The sequence below is a fragment of the Podarcis filfolensis genome (assembly GCF_964270895.1).
Source record: "Podarcis filfolensis genome assembly, chromosome: 4".
Lineage (NCBI taxonomy): Eukaryota > Metazoa > Chordata > Lepidosauria > Squamata > Lacertidae > Podarcis > Podarcis filfolensis.
Genome location: NC_139607.1, coordinates 47,111,506 through 47,133,248, shown reverse-complemented (window position 1 = coordinate 47,133,248; position 21,743 = coordinate 47,111,506). Strand labels below are relative to the sequence as shown.

General features: G+C 49.5%; 2 long non-coding RNA genes across 3 annotated transcripts in view; one reads left to right on the top strand and one right to left on the bottom strand.

Moving 5' to 3' along the window:
- The first annotated feature begins 1,164 nt into the window (after positions 1-1,164).
- The window catches only part of LOC310762093, a 73,470-nt gene continuing 52,891 nt past the window's right edge, over positions 1,165-21,743 (top strand). Inside the window, exon 1 of the long non-coding RNA XR_014547849.1 lies at positions 1,165-2,300. This is a non-coding gene — a long non-coding RNA (uncharacterized lncRNA). The remainder of the gene's footprint in view (positions 2,301-21,743) is intronic.
- The window catches only part of LOC310762100, a 54,556-nt gene continuing 39,969 nt past the window's right edge, over positions 7,157-21,743 (bottom strand). Inside the window, exons 3-4 of one of the 2 annotated variants that reach the window (XR_014547859.1) lie at positions 14,285-14,371; positions 7,157-10,456 (exon numbers count right to left, since the gene is read on the bottom strand). This is a non-coding gene — a long non-coding RNA (uncharacterized lncRNA). The remainder of the gene's footprint in view (positions 10,457-14,284; positions 14,372-21,743) is intronic. The other variant, XR_014547858.1, reaches the window with a different exon arrangement.

Below are 21,743 nucleotides of genomic sequence, written 5' to 3'. Positions count from 1 at the left end.
GAGCAATCCCCTTTCTACACAGCGGGACTGACTTCCGAATAAACCTATCTGGCGGCTGGGGGAGTGTGTCTTTCTTGAGCCAGCGCGAGCGCATCCTGGCTTCTTAGTCAATGTCCTCTTTATTCCTAACGAGGCGGGGCGGGGGAGGTTGGGGACTCTCCCTGGGGAGACCGCAGCAGAAGGCGGGACGGCCGGAGCGTTGGCTGCGGCCCCAGGAGCACATCGCAGCTCGGTATCTCAGCCAAGGCAGGCAGCCGATGAGCCCGGCTGCAACCACCCTGCCGGTGCTCGTCGTTGCTGCTGCAGCCTTCCGCTCCTCCTTCCTTCCTTACCTCCTCCCTCCGCCCGCGCCACCCCTCCCCCCAATCTGTGCAGACGCCTCCGCTTCGAGCCCCCCTCGCATTGCAGGGGATGATGGATCGTGCCTGGCGGGGGTGATTTGGTGTTGATCGCACATTATCACTGGCAGGTTGGACTGGTTGCTGATGGACGGCTTCTACCAGCGGCGCCTGCCCGTGCACACCCAAGGAGGGAGGGAGGGAGGGAAGGAGCGGCTCGCTCGCTAATCTGCCCTTAGCTTTCTCCTTCCTGCCTGCCTGCCTTCCTTCCCTCCCCAGCCAGCCAGCCAGCGCGCGGAGGGCATAGCACTGAGCATCTGTCAGAACATCTCGACGTGTGACACTTGCCTTCCGCCCACCAGCAGCCCCCCACGTTTTCGCCCCTGGCAGCTCCCGCGAAGGCGCCGCCGGAGGCTCGCGTCGCGATGCGCCCCACAAGGGGGGGAAAAGGCTTTAAAAGCGCCGTGGGGCGAAGAGAGAGGCTTTCATCGCGCTTAATCCGTCCGCTGCCCGCCGCGTGCTCCGCAGCTCCGAAAGGGAACACGCGGAATGTTGACTCAGCTCAAATCGGGGAGCGGGGAGGAGAAAGGGCTTCACACGTACATCACACGATCTTGGCCCCGGCCTGAAGCCCGCACGCTGCCCGGCTGTCTGACTCGCCCCCTGCAGCGCTGGGCTTCGTAATGCCGAAGCACCAACGCCTTGGCTAACCTTGGCTTCCCCCAGCCGCGGCCCGGGAACAAGCGCAGTTGAGTGCCTCACCCACGGAACAGGGCCCTAGCCACTGGAAAGGGAAGCCCGTACCGCTTTCCCAAGGCCGCCCTTCCCCAAACCGGTTCGTCCGGGTCCCGTGTCTGGAAGGAAGCCTGTCTGTCAGGCCTGCTGGCATCGCTGGAATGGGGCAACGTGCTCGTCGAGCGTCAGCCCACAAACCGCAACCACCTCACGGGCAGCCCCACTGAACAATGGGACCGGCTTGGAAATAGAATACTCCCCCCCGCACGAAAAAAGGTTGTGGATGATTGAAGCTTGGCGCTCAAGGGCTTAGCGCGTTTAAATGACACATTTCTAATTACAAGGGCGTAGCAAAAGAGCAAAAAATAGAAATCCTCTGGCACATAAGCAAACAAACAAAGGGAGGGAATGTTTACTGCGACCTGAGCTTTTACGGGCAAGGCCCCCCCCCCAGTGCCTTCTCCATGCCCCTCACGAGGACGCCCAGTTTCCTAGCAGGAGGCAGCCCCTTGTGCTTCGGGCGGACCTCAAACACCCCGCTCAGGCAGCCTACGAAAGTCGCTTAGTTAAGTGGAGGCAGAGAAAGAGGGGTTCTTGTGCCAGTGGCCGGTGGCCTTAGGCAGCCCCCTCCCCATCGTCCCCAGTACTTTCTGTGCAGTTTGGGGGTGATCACAACAGTGACCCGTCATGCAGGGTTGTTGTAAGGTCATGTGAATGGTGGAGGACCTGCGGCCCTCCAGACCTTGATGGGACTCCGGCTCACATCAGTCCCAAACAATGGTCAGGAGTCCTGGGAGTTGTAGCTCAGCAGCACCCGAAGGGTGGCGGGTTCCTTGTCCCTGAGGCATGAGAATCGCTCTGAACCCTCTAAGGCGCATGGTATGCGCTAAGTGTGAGCATTTCGGCCACCAGCAGGACTCGCTTCTCCAACTTCGCGCGGGACTCAGAAAGGCGCAATCGGGGGCACCTTAAGTCTGTTTCTGGTCCCGACCTGGTGCTATTGGAACACAGTCCTAACAAAACCTGCGGCGCTGAACTTGCAAGTACACGTTCCCTGGACTTCGACTGTGTGTGTGTGTGTGTGAGAGAGAGAGTGTGTGAGAGAGATCGACCCTACTGCGCAAGCGCCATTCATTTCCATGGGAGTTCGCCCTGCACAGCCCCCTGAAATGAATGGCGGTGGCAAGAGTCGTGCCTGGTGGATCGTTCCCTAAGCCATTGAGCAAGGTTAGTGGCCGCTGGAGACGCAGGGAGGGAGGGAGGCTGTCAGAAGCAGCGGGAGCCCACCCGGGCAGATTAACCCTTGGGCTGCTGAGCACCACCAGCCCATTCACCCGCTGCCTTTCTTCGGCTGCTTTCGAGAGAAGTCAGGCTAGGCGGCGAGGCTGGTGTTGCGGGCTGATGCAAAGAAAGGGGCTTGAGGAGCTGGGGAGGGGGAAAGAGATCTCTTAGAGATCTCTGCTGGCTCCAGAGAGGGATGGCTGGTCGGGCAGGCGGCCTCCCCAGCTTTCTGGGGTTAACTCCTCCCCGCAGGTTCAGCTCGCCGAGGATTGTTTTCTGTTTGGAAATCGGAGAAGCGGGGAGGCTATTGACAGGGAAGCGAGCGCTCGCTTTCCCTCTGGAGAGCTCAACAGCTGCTCTCGGGCGGGCAGCGCCTTGAAATCTATTTAAAGAGAGGGAAAGGGGAGGAGAACAAAGCGGGGATGGATGGAGGGAAGGCGGGAGGGAGGGAGGGCGAGGAGGGAGGGAAGGAGGGAGGGAGGGAGGGAGGGAGGGAGGGGAGGAGGACAAGCCGAAGCCTCTGAGGGGGAGAGCGAGAGAGCGAGGAGACAACGGCGGAGCAGCCGCTTTGCAGCCGGCCTCAAAATCTCACATCTGTACACTCTCCGATCGATGGCAAGGAGGGATAATATTTGTCAGCTGCAGACCTCCCCCACCTTTTCCATCTAACCCAAGAAGGAAGGGAGCCGGAGGAGGCCGTCTGTCTAAGAGGCATTTGCTCTCGGTTCCAAAAACAAAACAAGAATTAGCCCGTGATAAAAGAGGAGAAAGGAACCCCGCAAGCGAGTAAAATCCGAGCACTGGGCTGTAAAATAGTCACCTCCTGCCTGGTCCATGGTGTAGCTAAATGCAAAACGTTGGATTTAATCGGTATTGTCTGCCTTTTTTTAGAGTGCTCCGATCGTCAACACTTGTAAATCCTATTGAGTTCAATGGAGAAGAACGTCCAAGCAAGGGGGCCTAAAGATCGTAGTAAGAATTGGGCTTTTACACAGCATATCCTTGACTTGGATCTCTTTCTGTGGGACTTGCTTCCAAGTAAGAGTGCTCAGGATAGAGTCTGAACATATCCCAATCCTAAACACAGTATTTGGGAGTTAGTTCTGTGAGAAACAGGGAGCTTCTCCAAATATACGTTTAAGTGTGAAAGGCAAATCAGAACATGTCTGTTATTTCGACCTAAGTGATTTGTGGATCGCAAATCGTAGTATGCACAATACTATATAAATTGATTAACGGTCTAATAGACCCCCTGCAAAAAAACAACAACCAAAACACTTCAAAACCCTTTTGGAGAGGAGCCTTAATCTGGGGCTGTCAAATGAGACGTGTAGTCTGATTTTGACTAGGACTGCAACCTTACCATTGAGGCCCAGGGCTTTCCCATTTATTCATTTTTTCCAAGAGGGCACTAAATGCCGATTTAATGTTCTTACGGTGGAAATCTTTGCCAATGTGGGCTCTTTTGCGGAGGGTTTCTAACTGTGGGTTTGTCCTGAGTGTGGAGGCTTCACGGTGGTTTCAATAGGGCAAAGAAAAGCAGTGCCCTCCTAATTTGGGACACACACACACACACACACACACACACACACACTGCCCTACCCGCCTCGCTTGATGTCCTTGGACCGAAGCCGAACCGGCTGGATGCTGCGCCCAGAGACACAAACGAGGCGAGGAAATGCGTCTGATTCCAACGGGAATCTAAGTGTGATTCCCTAATCTACATACGACGGGGCGCCAGTAAAAGTCGCTCCAGTTACCCAGGGACCTCGGCTTCACTGGGCTGTGTGGGTCGGAGCTGTCTTCCTCCCCACCCCCACCCCCACCCCACCCTTGGCCTCCCAGCGAACGGTTCGCGCACACATGGTCCGCATTTTGCACAGAGGGAGCAGCGTGTTTCCTTTCGCTGCGCCACGATCTGCCGGAGGAAGGGAAGGAAGGAGGCTGCAGATCAGAAGAGGCCGAGGCCGAACTGCAGCCTCGGGGGCGTCGCGCACATGCAGAGCACTTCGACCGCGAGCAGAGACCGGGGTCTCCCCTCCTCGAGCGCGGCCTTCCCCGGAGGCGCGGCGCGCCAATGGGCCTTGACGTGGCTGCCCCCAGAGCTAATCGGCGCTGGATCCTGCCTTCAAGCGGCCCTTTGTGCGTCGGCCCCTCCGAGGGAGAGGGTGGGAGGAGGCCGGAGGCTCTTAGTGCTTCCCCGCCGCCTGCTCTGGGGGAGGGGAAAGCTCGCCCCGGGTCTTGTTTGCCAAAAGAGAAATTTCCTGGCGGGATGGAGGGGGGCGACGGCGGAGATCTCCAGGGGCTGTGAATGCTTCCCCCAAATCCCGCAGGACCCGGACCCGGAGCAAAGGCTGACATGCCGTCTCCCACAACCTCCAAATAAAAGTCTAACTTATTTGGAATTTACTTTGACATAATAGAACCCATACCTGAAGCACCACGATTTGGAAGTCAGTCCTACTGAAATGAACCCGACTCTTATTTTCAAGTCATCGCGCCGAGAAACTACAATTCCCAGGAGTCTTTGTGGGAAAACCAGGGTGCTTTAAATATCCTTTGAATGTATGACGTGGATGAGACTGGAGTTAAAACAGCAGAAGTGGCTGGTGTGGTTGGCGGCGGCGCCATGCTTAAATACCAAGAGGGTGTAGGGCAAGACAGAAGCAAGGCTGTGGCTGCACAAGAGAAACTGGCACAGCCAACCTGGCGCGCTCACATAACCACGGCCTCACTATTGCTCAGCTCTGCTCCATCCCTGTAGGCAGCAGCAACACCCATTGAGGAGGATGGCAGGGCATTGCCACACCACACTGACCATTCCTGTGGGAATATAGGAAGCTACCAGACCATTGTTCCATATACTGTCTACACTGGCTGGCAGTGGCTCTCTAGGGCTTCAGTCAGGAGACATTCCTAGCCCTACCTGGAAATGCCAAGGATTGAACCTAGGACCTTCAATTTGCAAAGCAGATGTTCCACCACTCTGCTGCCCCCCTTCCCCTCTTGTTAAGGACCTATTTGCTACATCTGAATGGCCTGTTCACATCTGAAATCACCTTTCCCTCCATAGGGCCCCTGGAGCAAGATGACATTGCTTCACATCAGAAACACTTTTTTAAAAAATGAATTTCTGAGGAAATGAGTGTAGGGATCTAAGCCCACAACAGAGAGTATAAAAGAGAAAAAACTTTGATGCAGATCCACCAACAAATTGCATAGAACACTTAGTCCGAAAACTAATGAAGGTAGCAAATCTAAGGCCTATGGAAGTTAAGGAGACTGGAGGTCTAGTTCACAAAGTAGCAGGTGAGGTTAGGTGATTACACTCTTCCTACAGTCTGTATTAATGCAGCGAGGGAATCCCCTCACTAAATGGTCATCAGTATCAAAAACTCCTGGACACAGAAAAGTAGACATTAGAGAAATGAGTTGTAGCCTAACTTCCATCATAAACTAGTTTCATTTCTACAGATTTGGGGTGGGGGAGAGTCATTCAGCCATGAGATCTTTCAAATGCAGGCTGAAGTGCTACAGACCAGGAACCTCATATGCTCTTTGTAGGAATTCTTCCTTACAACAGCAATGCTGTTGCCATATTTTGAAGAGCAAAAAAGAGAGCACATTTGCCAACTTCTACCATTAATTATAGATCGCTATGATGGCTCTCATTCTGCATACCCATGAAAAAGAGGATGTGTCCTGGAAAAAGAGGACATATGACAACCCTGTAAGGTTCAGAAGGTAAGACTGTGACTGGAAGCATGTCTGCTGCTCCATCCCAAAACTGCTAATTCAGTCTCCACTCAGAACCTAGTCACAATTCCTTTAGAGCAGTGGTTTTCAACCAGTGTGCCATGGCAATCTGGGGTGCCTTGAATGATGGTCAAGCATGCTGCACGCAACACTGGCCTCTGTCTCTCTTTCCTTCCTCCCTACTCTGATGCCCTCTTGCATCTCTTGCATAGCTGTTCGTTGCAGCAGCCCTGGCTGCAAACTCTGCAGGCAAATTGTGCCTCTGGGGCTGGCCCGTGGGTGCTGGTTGCCAGGAGTTGATGCAGCCTCAGAGTAAGCAAGCGGGTGAGGGAGCCCAGCCAGCCAGTCCACCAGCCCTTGCTGTTGAGAATGGACAGACAAGTCCCAGGCCCATTTGGGGCAGTGTGAGGAGACACCTCTATTTGGGCGGCGGGGGGGGGGGCAGGTCAGAGACCAGAGGACTCCCAAGGAGAGGGGAGAGGAGGCTGAGGGAACAAACACTGCACAAGAGAGGGTGTTTGAAAAAGGGTGAGAGGCTGCCAACTCAGCAGGCAAGGGCTGACATAACTGGGCTCCTGAGCCCCACAGGGGTGTCGCAGAAAGAACATCCGGTAGTTGGTTAAGGGAGCCATGGACTCAAAAAGGTTGAAAACCTCTACTTTAGAGGATCTCTTAAGTGATGTCCATGAAAACAGCAGCATTTGCTTGAAACCACAGCTGGGTTGAAACATTACAGGAGGCTTAACTGGATAGGGCTTAAAACCAGGCATGGCCAAACTTGGCCCTCCAACTGTTTTGGGACTACAATTCCCACCATCCCTGACTACTGGTCCTGTTAGTTAAGGATGATGGGAGTTGCAGTCCCAAAACAGCTGGAGGGCCAAGTTTGGCCATGCCTGGCTTAAAACAAAGACAAAACTCCGAAGGAAATTCCAAATAAACACAGTCAGTGTTGCAACCTGAGCAAGAGAGGAAGAGGAAGAAATTGAGTGATTTGGTGTGAAAAGGTTAAATATTGCAAGAAAGTAGAGAATTAAAGTTCGGAATGTCAGTTGGCTCAATAATGTTATATGCCTTTTCATCAAGTAATTAATTAAAAGGTAATATATTTTCATAATATGAAAATCTCAGGATAAGTACCTCTTTTGAGATACTGAAATAGATACATAAATAAGTTATGGTGATGAAGAGGATAATAATAAAAAGGATTCAGATACTACAAGTGCAAGTGCTTGACGTGTTTGACTTCGTAATGACGTTAGAAAGTCCCTGATACAGAGCTGGGAGGGCAGGAAGACAGTACACAAGTGGTCTTCCTCCTTCTTTCCCCGCTGTGTGTAGATCATATATTCTGAGCACAGGATATCCTGGGTCCACAGCCTCCTGTGTGTCTTTATTTGTTCTGGGAGCTGGTGCTGCTAGATGACAGTCCCAGCTTCATTTATGCTGCGTCTCCTTAACTAAAGCTTTCAGGGTCTCTTTGCCTGCATTCTCCCAACCCCTCCTCGCATTCCCGACTGGCCTTTTGCTGCGGGCAGGAAGCCTGTTATTTTGTGACCGCTGATTAGGCGGAGAGCAGCCCCGCCCCCCAAGCCATCCCCGTCCCCCTCTCTGCTCCTAGAGCTACGCTTCGAAGAAGAAGCCCCCTTGCACCAGCCGTTTCTCCCCTCTTGGCTCTTTAAAATAGAGAGGTTGTTGTATTCTCCCACACAGAAGCGTCACGAACAATGCTTACATTCAGCCCATACAGCTCCCTTCTGTGGGACCCTGGCAAGAGAAGAGCCATTCTTTAGAGTGCGCGACAAAGAAACTGCAGCCCAACGGGGCTAAGGGAAGGCTTTGCAGAATCAGAGGCCGAGTTCTTCAAGCCACTGTCTCGGAAATAGGCCTCGCTGTGCAGACAATGGGCTCTGCCGAGGGAAAGAGGGCTCTTGAAATCACTTAAACCGGCCTGTCTGATGGGAATGTGTCTAACAGTGCGAGCGACGCTGACGACCACCGTTACAGCCCTATATGAAGCACATCCCTTTGGAGTGGCTGCGGTGATTGAGCCCTTAAAGCTCCGTGGGCCTTATTCCCAAGGAAGGTCTGGAGTGGCCAGACCTTCAAAATCTGCTTGTCGCCCATGTCATTGTGCAGTTAGTAAATAAGACTTGGGAGAAGTGGCCCCAAGTCACTTGTAGATCGTTAACATCACTTGGTTTAGTGGTTTGTTGATGGCAACGTCAGCCACTTGGGGCTTACCACGGATCACTCAGGCAGGGAGAAGGGAAGAGCAGAAGCTGGTTGAGAGGGAGGGATTTTTCACAGCTGTTAAAGGCACATACACAGCCCACTTACTTCGGACTAGTTGAATCTGTTGCTATAACACCATTCAGGTTAACAGAACTAGGAATTTGGACAGATTCATGGAGGAGAAGGCTATCCATAGCTACTAGCTATGATGGCTGTGCTTCAGCCTCCCTGTCAGGCAGTAATGCTTCTGAATACCAGTTGCTGGAAACCACAGGAAGAGAGAGTGCTTTTGTGTTCCTGTCCTGTTCCCACACACACTAGGAGAACAGGATGCTGAGCTAGATGGACCATTGGCCTAAACCTGCAGGCTCTTATTATGTTCTTAAATACTGAACACACTTGGTATATGACTGGGTCCTCAACAAATAGCCACCTTCTTTCAGCAGACTTTATTAACTTTTTACTGAATGTTAACTCACAATTTAAAACTCAAACGGATATAAATGTGAAAAGAAACAGTTGCGCATCAGTTACATGAGGTGGAGCGTGTGCCTGTTGGTAGTGGGACTGTACGTTCCAAAATCATCAGGAAATTTCTGTTTGGGCCAATCTTTTCTAGGTATTTCAGGAAACTTTCCACTGAGCTTGAGGTCTCCTGCACCAAATCAGTTTGCAACCAGCTTTTTCATTTGCCTAGCTGGTCTGCTGTCCAGTATGGGCTGGGTGGGAGAAGAGAGTCTTGCATTTCCTAAGCAGCTGGTTTAGTTAGTAGTTTAAGTATCTTCATCTCAAAAGCAAGGAGCCCATCCATGGTCTCAAGTTGGGGAGGTCACTTGGGCCATCTCACTGCCCCATGTTCTTTGACCAAGGGCTCAGGGCCAAGGAACTGAGGGTCCCAGGGCAGGTCAAAGGTCTGGGCCTTTGGCTCTCTCCATTGAGGCAAAGGTCTGAAGACTTAACTCTTGTGCCACTGAATTGCAGCAGCAGTGCATTCCCTGGGGATGGCTTAAGAAATAAATAAATGGAAATGTCTGCAGGCTAGCAATGAAGCCAAGTTGTCTCTCCTCCACTCCTTGCGGGTATACTTTCTCTTTTAAGGCTCTTCACTGGTTTGTGGACTTCTGGCCAAATTTACAAGCCAACTGACTCTTTCAGCACTGCCTGCCCCCTCCAGCAAATGTACTTCAGATGTCACTATAAGGGCGTCGTGTTTATAGTTCCAGCTAACCAGCCTGGGACTACCAAACTTGGTTTCCTGCTCCCCGTCATCAATGATGTATATAGGCAAACCACTGGAGGTGGATTACTTACTCCTTATCTCCTTTTAACAACCAGAGGGGTTAAAACAGTCATTTCCTTCCCCCACCCTTCGCCCCACGGAAAGCCTACGAATAAAGTGGAGATTCTCATCTGGCTTTACTGACTACGATTGAACAACTGGGCGGGGGGGGGGTGCTGAACGGGAGGGAGGAAGCGCCGTTGTAGATTAGCGCGAAGCATGTAGCTTAATTGGGCTTAAAACCTCACTTCAATACTAAGTATTCACCTAAGGGTGGGTGTGCATGCGTGTGTGTGCGTGCAGGGCAGTGCAGGATCCACTCTCTGGCCGTCCTGTTTCAGCAAAACAGGGTGTTTAAAAGGTAGCTAATCCGCATGAAGTGGCCTTGAGCACGCGCCCCAAATTGCACGGGCGAGCAGAGCGCACGAAAGGTTTCCAGCCAAAGAGGCAGCAGCTGTTAAATTTGTTGCGAGAAAAAGCCTTTCGCCAGGCAGAGGTTGTTCTGTTTTGCTCTCCGCCTAAACAGAACCATGCACCGTTGAAGAAGCAATGCCTTCCTCCCCAGCGAGCGAGTCAGCGAGCCAGCTTTGCATCCCTCCCGCCCCTCCCCCCTTCTTAACCGGCTGGATTTGACCTTGGCGGCCTTGGTTGAGGCTGTTGTTTAGCTGAGGCTGCCGCTCGGGGAATATTTCACGGGGTGAGTCTCTCTCCTCCGCCGCCGCTCCTTTCAGCAACTGGTTTGCTCTTTGTATTGCTTTTACCTTTCGCAAGGAAAAACACCTCCCAGGATCTCCTTTCATCCTTCTTGCTGACATACGCTTCCTCTTCTTATCTGAAAGACCACCAAACCGAATCAACCCTATTGCAGGGGAACCGAAGAGGAAAATTTTGTTTGTTTGTGGACTTAGCTCCGTTTATTTCCCTCCTCCTCCTCCTGATCCCAGGGCCACCTTTTCTCGCAAGGAAACCCCACCGGCCATACGAAAATCGTGGTTTGCATTGGCTTAGACATGCAAGCGTGCTCCACCGAGCCGGGTCGTCGATCGGGCTGCAAGACGGAAGGCGACAGCACTGTGTGGCAGGAAATCATTTGATAGGCCAGGGCAAGGGAAACAGCAACAGCTACGAGCCAGTTAAAAAACACAACCACGGGAAAAGCCCCGAACAAAATACAGCCTCACGTTCTAAACCCAAGAGGCATCAGAAAGAGACCTTTATGAAACAATAGATGGGGGGGGGAGGTGTGGTGTGTGTGTGTCCATGACGTGAGCCCTCTCTGCAATAACAGCAGATCGATCCCTGCTTTTTCACAAATGCACCCACGGACAGCATGTTCGCTGGTTTTTATATACACAGGCGTCCGTAAAGCCGAGAATGTAAATAGTTGCCTACACGCTGAAATTTTAATGTAAAAGCAGAGCGCCGTATGTTTAGCAGCCTTTGGCTGCCGAGCCAAGAAAACAGACCGCAAAACTCGGGAGCGCGAGCGGATTTGCAGCAAAAGTTGACTCGCTACCAATCGCGATGCAAATCCGGGCTTTCGAGCAAGCAGAGGGGAGGATTTATTTATTTACATGTCCATACAGGCGCATACATCCGTGAGCGCTGGGGCGCCCGACTGCGCCGGGAAGACCACGGGGAATGGGTGGATTTACTGCAGCCCAGTGATCTAAGGTGAATGGCTGCGCACGGGAAGGGGAAAGAGGCTCCCGGGGCTGCGTCCCCATCCTTGCGGGTGGCAGCTGCCGAGCTGCAGCAGAATTCCTTTCTTGCTTGCCTTGCCTGCTTCCTTCGCGTCGCGCCTGCGCGATGAGCTCCCGAGGAACGCCTGCTCAGGAAGCGTGCCCGGAGCCTTACCCGCCGCTGGAGCGGCCTCTCCGGCCTCTTGCTCCAGCAAGACATAATGCCACATTAATATGAAACGGCTTGCTACACAGAAAGGCGTCGCTAATTAGGAAATTGATGGGAAGGGGGGCAGGGCGACAGGCTTTGTGAGCTGCCTGTCGGAAAAGCAGAACAGACCGGTCCCTTGTCCCGACGCTTCCCCAGCCCTGGAAACTTCTCCAGGCATCTTGGAGTAGCGGCCATCCGGACGTGCGGGAGAGAGACCAGTGGGCCAGTATAGGTAGCCGCGCTCTGCAGTTTGCCAGCCACACCCTCGATGAGTGGAAGGATTTGAAGCTCTTTAGGGAATGTTGCGCTTAGGTGAAATCCAAGGCCTACTTCTCTCTCTCTAGTGGTAAACCAGGAGTGGGAAACCTGTGGTCTTCTCAGAAGTTGCTGGACTACAACTCCTATTGACTACATGGGAGTTGGAGTCCATTCCATTAACATCTGGAGGGCCACAGGCCTGGGTCCTGCAGAATCCTGATAGGGCTTAAGAGATTGAATGCTCCCGACATTTTAGGGTGAGTGGAGAATTCCCAGCTCCTGCATGTAAAGGAAAATGGCTAGGTGAGGACCCTGATCTCTGACTCCGTTTTTCTATGTGGAGTGGACTCTGCAGGGAAGTATCAGTGGTGGCTGGTGCCCATTGGTAGGGTGGAAGGCAAGGAGGCCATCAGTAGGTGGAGTCAGTAATTCGCAAAAGCAAAGATGGATGCATGGATGGGGCCGACTGTTTATTGGCTTGCCCCCATCCTCTTTCTGAGATCTACAAGGGTAAAACTGAGACTAAGGAGGAGGAAGCTGACAGCCAGAGTCACCCCCTGGGCTAGTTATACACCAGAAGGCTGGCAGGTAGGAACTGGCTGAGAGCAGACTGAGGTTGGTGGGCACTGCCCTCTTCATAACTGGCCAAGCCAGCCTCCACTTAGTAATCTTGTTGCATGATAGCTGCTTTGAGCAGGGCTTGGGTCAGATGACCTCCTGTTATTTTATGTGAGCCCCCACCAGACCTCAAGAGATGCAGCTCTGACACAGGTTCAGCACCTCAATGAGAACTGGGCCTAAGCCATTCCTCTTTAATAGGGTTTTGAAACCCTCTGCTCACTTTGAAGGAATGTAGACACCTCCTTTGCTGAGTTTGCATGTCACTTAGACCTCTTCAGATTCTTTGAAGCCCTCATTTGCTTCTCTACAATTGACTCCTTCCTACAACCTCTACTTGAAAAACAAATATAGAAAAAGCATTGGCATTTGAGAGATGATTTACTATGCAGTGCTCAAACTGTTGGACCAACTGTGCTCACACTTTTACTGACTTAATTACGCTGATTTCTGCAACTGTGGACTGGCCTAAGCAAAAATATATCACATTTATATGTTTGTAGATCTGTCTAAAATGAATGTCTACATTATGAATACATTTTGTTTTAATTATCAAAAGCTCCATGTCAATGAGAATGCATTTAGACAGGCAGTTCACTAACTACTTAGGATGCTTGTGGGTTAGAAGGAAACTTTGAAACACTTCAGAACTAAACTTAAGGCAGCAATATGACCTTTCATATATCCTTTACTCTGTCTTCATCATTATGAAACAATGGTGTTACCAGTGAGCATCTAAGAACTCCAGTTATGTATACTGGCAGCTGCCAGAATGCCTTTGGCTAAACTCTTAAGAAGGAAAGAACAAGAACAACAAAAGCAACTGGCTTAAAAATGTTTAGAAAATGATGACCTATCAAAAAATCTTCAATACAATATCCATCTGTATTAAATGTCCAGTTGTCAGTGGTTCACAGTGTGTCTAGTGAGATCACCTTTCCACATAGTATATTTAAATTTCTTTTCTGTAAAAGTTATATTTTTATTGATGTATGCAAAAATCAATAAATGTTATTTTAAAAAATAAATATGATCCTGCATCTGTTATAATCTGAAAAAGGTACTCTGCAGCTTTCTGCTTTATTGGCATTAGTGTTTTCCATTTGCCAAGTTGTTGTTTTATTCCTGCTGAACGTTTGTTTGTGAAACTCAGTAGATTCCTACCACATACAAGCCAAGTCCCTAAATGAGTACCAATGAACTTTTGTGGCTGGGCAGACATTTCCATAACTGTGACAACTAGAAGGGGAAATTGTAATCTAATTTGAAACTAATTTGTTCTAAATCTAGCATGGGATATGGACCTCTACTAATGCTGATCTGGTGCCACTGAACTTCAGAGATGCTGGTCTGCTGATGTGTAAATAAGGGCTTGCATCCCATACATCAGGGGTGGAAAGCCCTTTTCTGTTGAAGACCACATTGGCTTGGGAGCAATCTGTTGAAGGCCACTTGCTTGAGGTGGGTGAGGCTACAGCCGGTGGTGGGCAGGGCCAAAATCAGAACCAAAGTGGAAGAGGCACCCCCTTCTCACCTTTTCTACCACCCACCTCTCTCTGTGCCACCCTCTCTCTTCATTCCATTTCCCCTTTCTTGGCACCCTCATGAAATTAGTTGGCACTTGGGCTGCAGGCTGTCCTCTTCTGCCGTGGGTGAAAGTGCTACATGTAGGGGGTCCAACTGAAATGGGTAAAATCCATAAACCAGTGTTGTTGAAATTATCAAAGTACAAGGGTTTAACAATGCACTTAATTTGCATTATTTCAAAGGTCTTAAAAACAAGCTGAACTTTCTCTGAACTGTGGCTCTTTCAGTGGAAGTAAGTTCCATTCATCTATTTCTAAATGAATGTGTTTATGATGGGACACCAGATTGTAAAGAAACTACTTACTTCAAAGCAGTTCTGTAGGTTTAAAAATTTAAGAGTACTCTTGATTATGGATTGCAGACACAGCTATGCTTCCCCTGCTGCAGTGTTCTATTGCAGATGTCCAGAGAGGAGACAGATGCCCAGAAGGATATACATGGACACGACAAAGATGGGAGAGAAGACAGGTTTTGAATACATGAGTAGTAGAATGACAAAAGGAAGTACAGGAAATATGAGACTCTGGTAGCTCAAGAAGGCCTTGTGCAATTGAGTACAAAACTGAAGGGATCTAAAACATCCATCAAACCAGATTAAGATTGGTTGGCACCTTTGAGCTGTAGTAAATAATTTGGGGGGAGGGGTGTGCAAGAAAACACAACTCTTTATAGAATAGAGATGCCTAAGTCTGGTTCAAGGAACCAACATCTGGTGTCTATGATGCCAGCACTAAAGTCCATTTTTCAGCCATTTTATTCATCCTTCTATATCACCACAATGGCCATGTGAGGTAGGTTAGGCTACCCAAGGCAGGAAGTGTGCAAAAACAGTGATACTATGTTAAGTGAGGGATGCGGGTGGCATTGTGGGTTAAACCACAGAGCCTAGGACTTGCTGATCAGAAGGTCGGCGGTTCGAATCCCCGCGACGGGGTGAGCTCCCATTGTTGGGTCCCTGCTCCCGCCAACCTAGCAGTTCGAAAGCACGTCAAAGTGCAAGTAGATAAATAGGTACCTCTCCGGCGGGAAGGTAAACGGCGTTTCCGTGTGCTGCTCTGGTTTGCCAGAAGCGGCTTCGTCATGCTGACCTGGAAGCTGTACGCCGACTCCCTCGGCCAATAAAGCGAGATGAGTTCCGCAACCTCAGAGTCGCTCACGACTGGACCTAATGGTCAGAGGTCCCTTTACCTTTACATTAAGTGAACATGGTTAGAGTACTTTCTTTCTGAATTTTCTCCTAGTGGTGGTGGTAGCTTGGAAAAGGGCATTCTCTGTGGCAGCCCCTAAATTGTGGAACTCCCTTTCTATAGAGGTATGTCTGTCACCTTCATCATGCAGCTTTCGGCAAATGCTGAAAATGCAGGGGTTTTTTTTACCTTGGCTTCTGACATTTGATATGTATGTTTTCCAGACCCACCTTCTTTTTGTAAGTTGTTTTAAAAAACCATAAGTTGTTTAAGTTGTTGTAACCTGTCCTGAGAGCTTTGGGTAAAGGACAGGTAATACATTGTAATGATATCTAATTATTATTATTGTCATCAAGGTTGGGAAAAAAAACCTGTTTTCAGCTGGCTGCATTGTTAAATGACATGTGCTGAAGTGTTGTAATTTTGTTGTTGTTGTAAAACTTACAACATTATAAGGATGTTAGTGTTTAGTATACCACAATACTTTTTTGCAGTACCTTATTTCACACATTCAGTTTGGGGCAAGGGGTCCCTATTTTTGGGACTGTACCACCATAATCCAGCCATGCCTACAAAGGACAGGGAGTGAAACCCTGGAAAGCTGTTGCCTGTGAGTGTAGAAGAATTCAGTATAAGGAAACTTCCTACAAATACCATCTTATTTATTTATGCAGTGGTACCTCAGGTTAAGTACTTAATTCGTTCTGGAGGTCCATTCTTAACCAGAAACCGTTCTTAACCTGAAGCACCACTTTAGCTAATGGGGTCTCCTGCTGCAGCCGCGCCGCCAGAGCACGATTTCTTTTCTCATCCTGAAGCAAAGTTCTTAACCTGAAGCACTATTTCTGGGTTAGCGGAGTCTGTAACCTGAAGCGTATGTAACCTGAGGCACCACTGTACAGTCAAGTCAGTCAGTCTGCTGTCCTTCATCCAAAGATCTCAGGGTGGTTCACAGCATAAAGATACAAGATAAAAACACAAAATACATAATAAAAACAAGAACAAAGCAAACCAATAACTCCCCCATCCCACAAACACATTTTAAAAAATATAGGATCTTAATCAGCAAAAGGCCTGGTTGAAGAAGAATGTTTATGCCTGGTGCCTAAAGGTGTACAGCTGTACCTCGGGTTAAGAACTTAATTCGTTCTGGAGGTCTGTTCTTAACCTGAAACTGTTCTTAACCTGATCTGTTCTTAACCTGTTCTTAACACTTTAGCTAATGGGGCCTCCCGCTGCCACTGCGCTGCCACTGCACGATTTCTGTTCTCATCCTGAAGCAAAGTTCTTAACCCGAGGTACTATTTCTGGGTTAGCGGAGTCTGTAACCTGAAGCGTCTGTAACCTGAGGTACCACTGTATACTGAAGGAATAAAAAGGCCCATTCTAGTGCTGCCACTCTCCGAACCTCTCATGGAGGAGACACACAAAGAAGGGCCTCAGATGATCATTGCAGGCCGGGTCTGGGTTGGTTCATATGGGGAGAGGTGGTCCTTGAGGTTTTGTGATCCTGAACTGTTGTAAGGTTTTATGGGTTAGAACCAGCACTTTTAATTGGGCCCAGAAGCAAATTGGCAGCCAGTGCAGTCGGGTCAGAATTGGTGTAATATGTTTAAACTGTCTTGCCCTTGTGAGCAACTTGGTTAGCTGACAAATTCTGCACCAGCTGAAGTTTCTGAACCATATAACACATTGCAGTAATCTAACCTAGAGGTTACCAGAGCGTAGACAATAGTAGTTGGGCTGTCCCTGGCCAGATAGGGGCATAGGTGGGCCACCAGCCTAAGCTGATAGAAGGCACACTCAGAATAATTATACTACACAGCTTTTGTAGATTGTATCTTTCAGACTGTAGGAGAGAGATACAGGTTTGTGGTAGGGGTTGATCTTTGACACCTGGGTCAAAACTCTAACATTCAGCCTACACCCATCAAAGCTCTCCAGCCAGCTGAAACACCTCACCATCCTCTTTCAGCGCTCTTTTTCTATCTCACATGCCCTTTCTCAGTTTTCTCCCCCTGGTCTCTTCACCATCTATTCCTGCAACTCCCAGCTCCCTATCACTAAATCCCTTCCCACGTGCCTTTTCACGCTCTGCAACATCCTCCCACCTAATCATCCCAGACAATTAGCCCTGCCATCTTTCCTTTCTGATTCCAGGCCACAACCATGTCATATCCCGGCAGTAAATGCTGGCAATTTGCAAGCTCCGCAAGGCCACTCTGCTCTTCTTCACTTGACACAGTCCTTGACACTTGGGATGCATAGAGGGAAATGAGAGAGGATGATGGAAGAAGCATTTGCCCAGGCCATGCAGAAGCAGCCTTGGTGAATCAGCTCAGTCTTTTTTATTGACTCATATCAGTTTTGAACAAACTATGTTTTGAGGGAATTTCACAGGATACTATAAAATTGGGTGCAGCAATCTCCCACCAAATTTACCTATTTAATAAAGCATATTTATTTTCTGTCTCTCACTGGAGTCCTGATGCATATTTTTCCCCAATGATGACGATGCAGCCTCACCAGGAAGAAATAGCAGGAGTTAAAACTGACCCATAGGCAGCTAATCTCATGGTTGTGGGTTCAAGTCCCACACTGGGCAAAAGATTCCTGCATTGCAGGGGGTTAGACTTGCTGATCCTTGTGGTCCCTTCCTACTCCACAATGCTATGATCTCATGTGTCAAATGGGATCCAATATGATCCAATAAATGTGCTTAGGATAAGGAAGCAGTCCAACAGATGGTACATTCCAGGGCAGGCAAGTTGCTTGACAATCAAGTCTTCTAAAACCAGTGGACTCCAGTGATCTCTTAGAGAAGCTAACAATCTCATCCACAACTAAGAAAGAACTCCAACAGCCACAATTCTAAACATATGGAAGGCAACAAGATTCACAAGAACAAGAGGTTCAAGCTCTATCTGTGTGATTTACTTTGCAGGTACAACATATGCTAGGATTTGTTTCCTTATTTATTTGAGCAAGGATTTTTACATTGTCCTTCATTAAAAAATCCCAGGGAGGTTTGCAGTACATAACAATAAAATGGCACATTAAAAGCCAACACATATAGTAAAAGCAGTAACAACTACAGAAGACGGACAAATCTCAATAGTACTGGAATCAATGACCAGCAAAGGTCTGAGTGAACAAGTAGGTTTTCAGAAGCAGGACTGGGACTGGCCCTGGGATAAATAGCAGCCTGGGTGTGGAGTGCCTTCAATGTCCAACTGCCCCCCCCCACAGCTATGGTCAGCTTTACAAGGCCACCCAGAGGGTTTATGGGGCTCGGTACTGGTGTGATGTTGGGATCCCTGCTGATGCCCCCTGCAAGGACCCATGCATGTGTGCACAAATGTGGGAGTCTACATACAAGAATTACTGCATGCACAAGCTGCAAATTTTCACCTGCAGATCTTCCTTGCCCTGGGATGAAGCAGAATGACAGATGTGCTTCATTATTTTTTTTTATTACATGGGATTAAGGGAATAGGGATTAGGTTATACTTCTCCTGCCTGAGTACCTCCTCCAAATTCCAACCTCCTTATGGCAGAGATTTTTTCTGCTTCCTGGGGCTCAGTCTCACATGTCTTCTGGTTGTGGGCTGCTGTTTGCCTTCTCCACTACTCAGGAAGGAAGGATTATTCCCTTAAGGCCTGGCCTCACAACACTCCTACAGCTTTCCTGTGGCAACTGCCACAGAAAATTACTCTCTGGTAGCACCTTGCCTTGAAATCTTAGGTGCATTCACTTACCATTGACGGCCAATGTTCTGCACAGGACCCGAAGCAGGGGGCCCCTAGCTTTCTGCATGCATGGGGCAATTGCCCCATCCTCTGAGCAGTCCTCTGGCTTTGTAGTGCTACCAAGTTGTATGGCTTGTGCAGAATTGCAAAACATATCAGTGTAGCAGGTCTACTTCCAGACTTTTCATCAACGATGTTTGTGAAAGGGCCCAGACTCAACTTCCTATTTGCTGTTCTGCTTTCAATGCACTCTTGCACCAGTTCTAGAAGCCAGGGCTGAACCAAGGCATTTTGCTCATGCCCTGATGTCAATGTCACCCACCCCACAGATCTAGGTTCTCACCCAGTCCCCTCCCTGCCCCCACACTGCTGTCACCCTGTCAACACAACTGTATCTTCACCTGCGACTGCCCCCATGACACAGCGGCAGTGGTGATGATGCAGTGGATGTCGGGTCAAGGACAATGATGCCATGTTGGTGCAGAAAGCCCCAGCAGGGCTGGCAGTGATGCAACAGCAGGGGTTGGATCCCCTGCCTGAAATGGCTTCACCTGACCTCATGCATGAGTTGCCCCTGCTAGGATCCCAATGAAGTCTCTGCCATGTGGTATGGTGGCTCTCAAATATTGAATCTCATGGGTTTTTAGGGCAACATCCTTCATTTTGTTCAGCAGACACACAAAGTGGGGGCTGCTATAAGTTCCCTGCCAGCTCTAAACAGTCCCTCCTCAGCTCCAGGAAGCAGGCCCTCTTTTGGAGTAGTATAACAAGCCTTAAAGCAACAATATATCATATACTACAGCCTCCTATGTTGTACTTTCTTCTTCAGTCTTCTTCCCTTTTTGTTTTTTAACTTTGAACATTACCACTGCCCCAAAATATAGAACTGTAGCAACCATGTGGCCAAGCCAGCCTTGTTTTACTGTTAATTTTGTTTGTTTTGTAGCCATTCCTATCTTTTGGTAAGCTTTATTTGTTTTAGAGTATCTGTTATGATATCTGTAAAAATAATGAAGAAAAGCTATAAACAAAAAGGTATCCAGCTGGCCTCTTACAGCTTACGTCTTGATTTTATTGTCACTTATATAGTGCTTATAGCATTTATAGTATTTGAAGTGCTAAGTGCTTGGTAACCTTGCCTCAAAGTAAAGCTGTGCTCCACGTCTTTTTGCCTAGCACAAATAACATCAAAGTGGAAATTGAAAAAGAAAAACACATTAAAGCTAACTGAAGGAAGATTATTTTTGTAGTCGGCAGCCAAACAACTTTGAGAAAAAGGCCACTTGCATTTTGCCACCCTGGCTCCAAAAGCTCAAAGGAGTTGGCCCCTGCTTTATTTCAGGGGGCAGAAGGTTCCATGAGCTAGGTGCCCTAATAGAAAGGGTGTTTCAGGGAGCCATTGCTCCTCTCATGAAACACCCACTTAACATGAGGCCCATTAAAAGCCTTGAGCAGCATTGAGCTGAACTGAAGCACTTAGCATGAGAGTATAAACATTTTGTTTGTTTGAAAATGCTACGGTCTTCTTGTAGAACTGCCTGCGTAGCATCAGGACATTTCCTTTGATTTCAGTGGAACTTCATTCCAATTCTGGATTAGCAGTCTCTGCTGGATTTGCCTTCTTTGGAGCAACATGCAGGGATCGGGGCCTACTTGATTCTCTCTTCGTTCGAACATGGAACATGACTTAACCAAAAGGAAACACGGGCCAATTGTTTCCCCGCTCAGGCCAAGAGCCCTTTCGACAAAAATCAAAAGCTCTAACGAGGAAACACGCAGCCAGTTCTATGCTTTATTCCGAAGAGGACCATCTCTTGGTTCCCCCGCCTTCCATGTTGGCCGCCCCTGTCTCCCCCTGCAGTTCCTGTGCCCTTTCTGGTTGCCTGCCTCTCTCTCTGTCTCGTGAAACTGACTAAGCTTGGCGCTGCCAGGCTTTGCATGTTCGTCAGTTTCACTTGGTGGCCACCAGCACAGGCGGTGCGGCAGGGAAACACAAAGCGGGGAAGGGAGGAGGGGGAGAGAGAGCGAGCGAGAGAGCGAGAGGCAGGGAGCGAGCGAGCGAGAGGAAACAACAGCCGGGGGGAGGAGGAGGAGGAAGAAGAAGAAGAAGAAGAAGAAGGGGAGGGAGGGAGGAAGTAGGAAGGAAGGAAGGGGGGGGGTCATCTGGCATCGCTGAGCAAAGGGGAAGGGCTGGCTGCGAGCCGGGAGGTTTATCACCTCGCCCTTGGTTGCGCTGGAGAGGAGGCTGAGAAAAGTTGAGCCTTCCTGCCCGCCCTTCTCCTTCCCCTAAGCCTCGAGACGCGAGCGAAGGCAGCCTCCTCCAGCTAGCCGCATGTCGGCGGCAACTCTCGGCGGCCACGAAACGACTGGCTGATCCCCCCTCTGCTGAGAATAGCGTTTAACCGTTCATGCATCATGTGTGTCAAATAAATGCCTGATTGAGGCCCTCAGCGGAGGAATTAGCCTGCCTTGCGCTGCAAATGCACAAGAGGAAGGAAAGTGCTGAGGCATCCTTGCCTCGCCGTTTAGCCACGTTCACGCCAGGCTTTCTGATTGCTCCGGTGCTGTCGCGGATTTTCTTTTTCTCACTCCCGCAGACGCATTTTTTCTCTCCCCCCACCTCCCCCGCAGAGGAGGGTGGGAGAGGAGAGAGAGAGAGAAAGGGAGGGAGGGAGGCAGCTGGGTCACAGGAGCGTCAAACGAGGCTGAGAGACAAGCTCCGACGGAGCGCTCAGTTTAATTAAACCAAACAGCATTCCCGAACGCTGCTCTCGGAGTCGGAACATTCAGCGCTCCACCAGCCCCCGGGTTTTTGTTTGCTTGTTT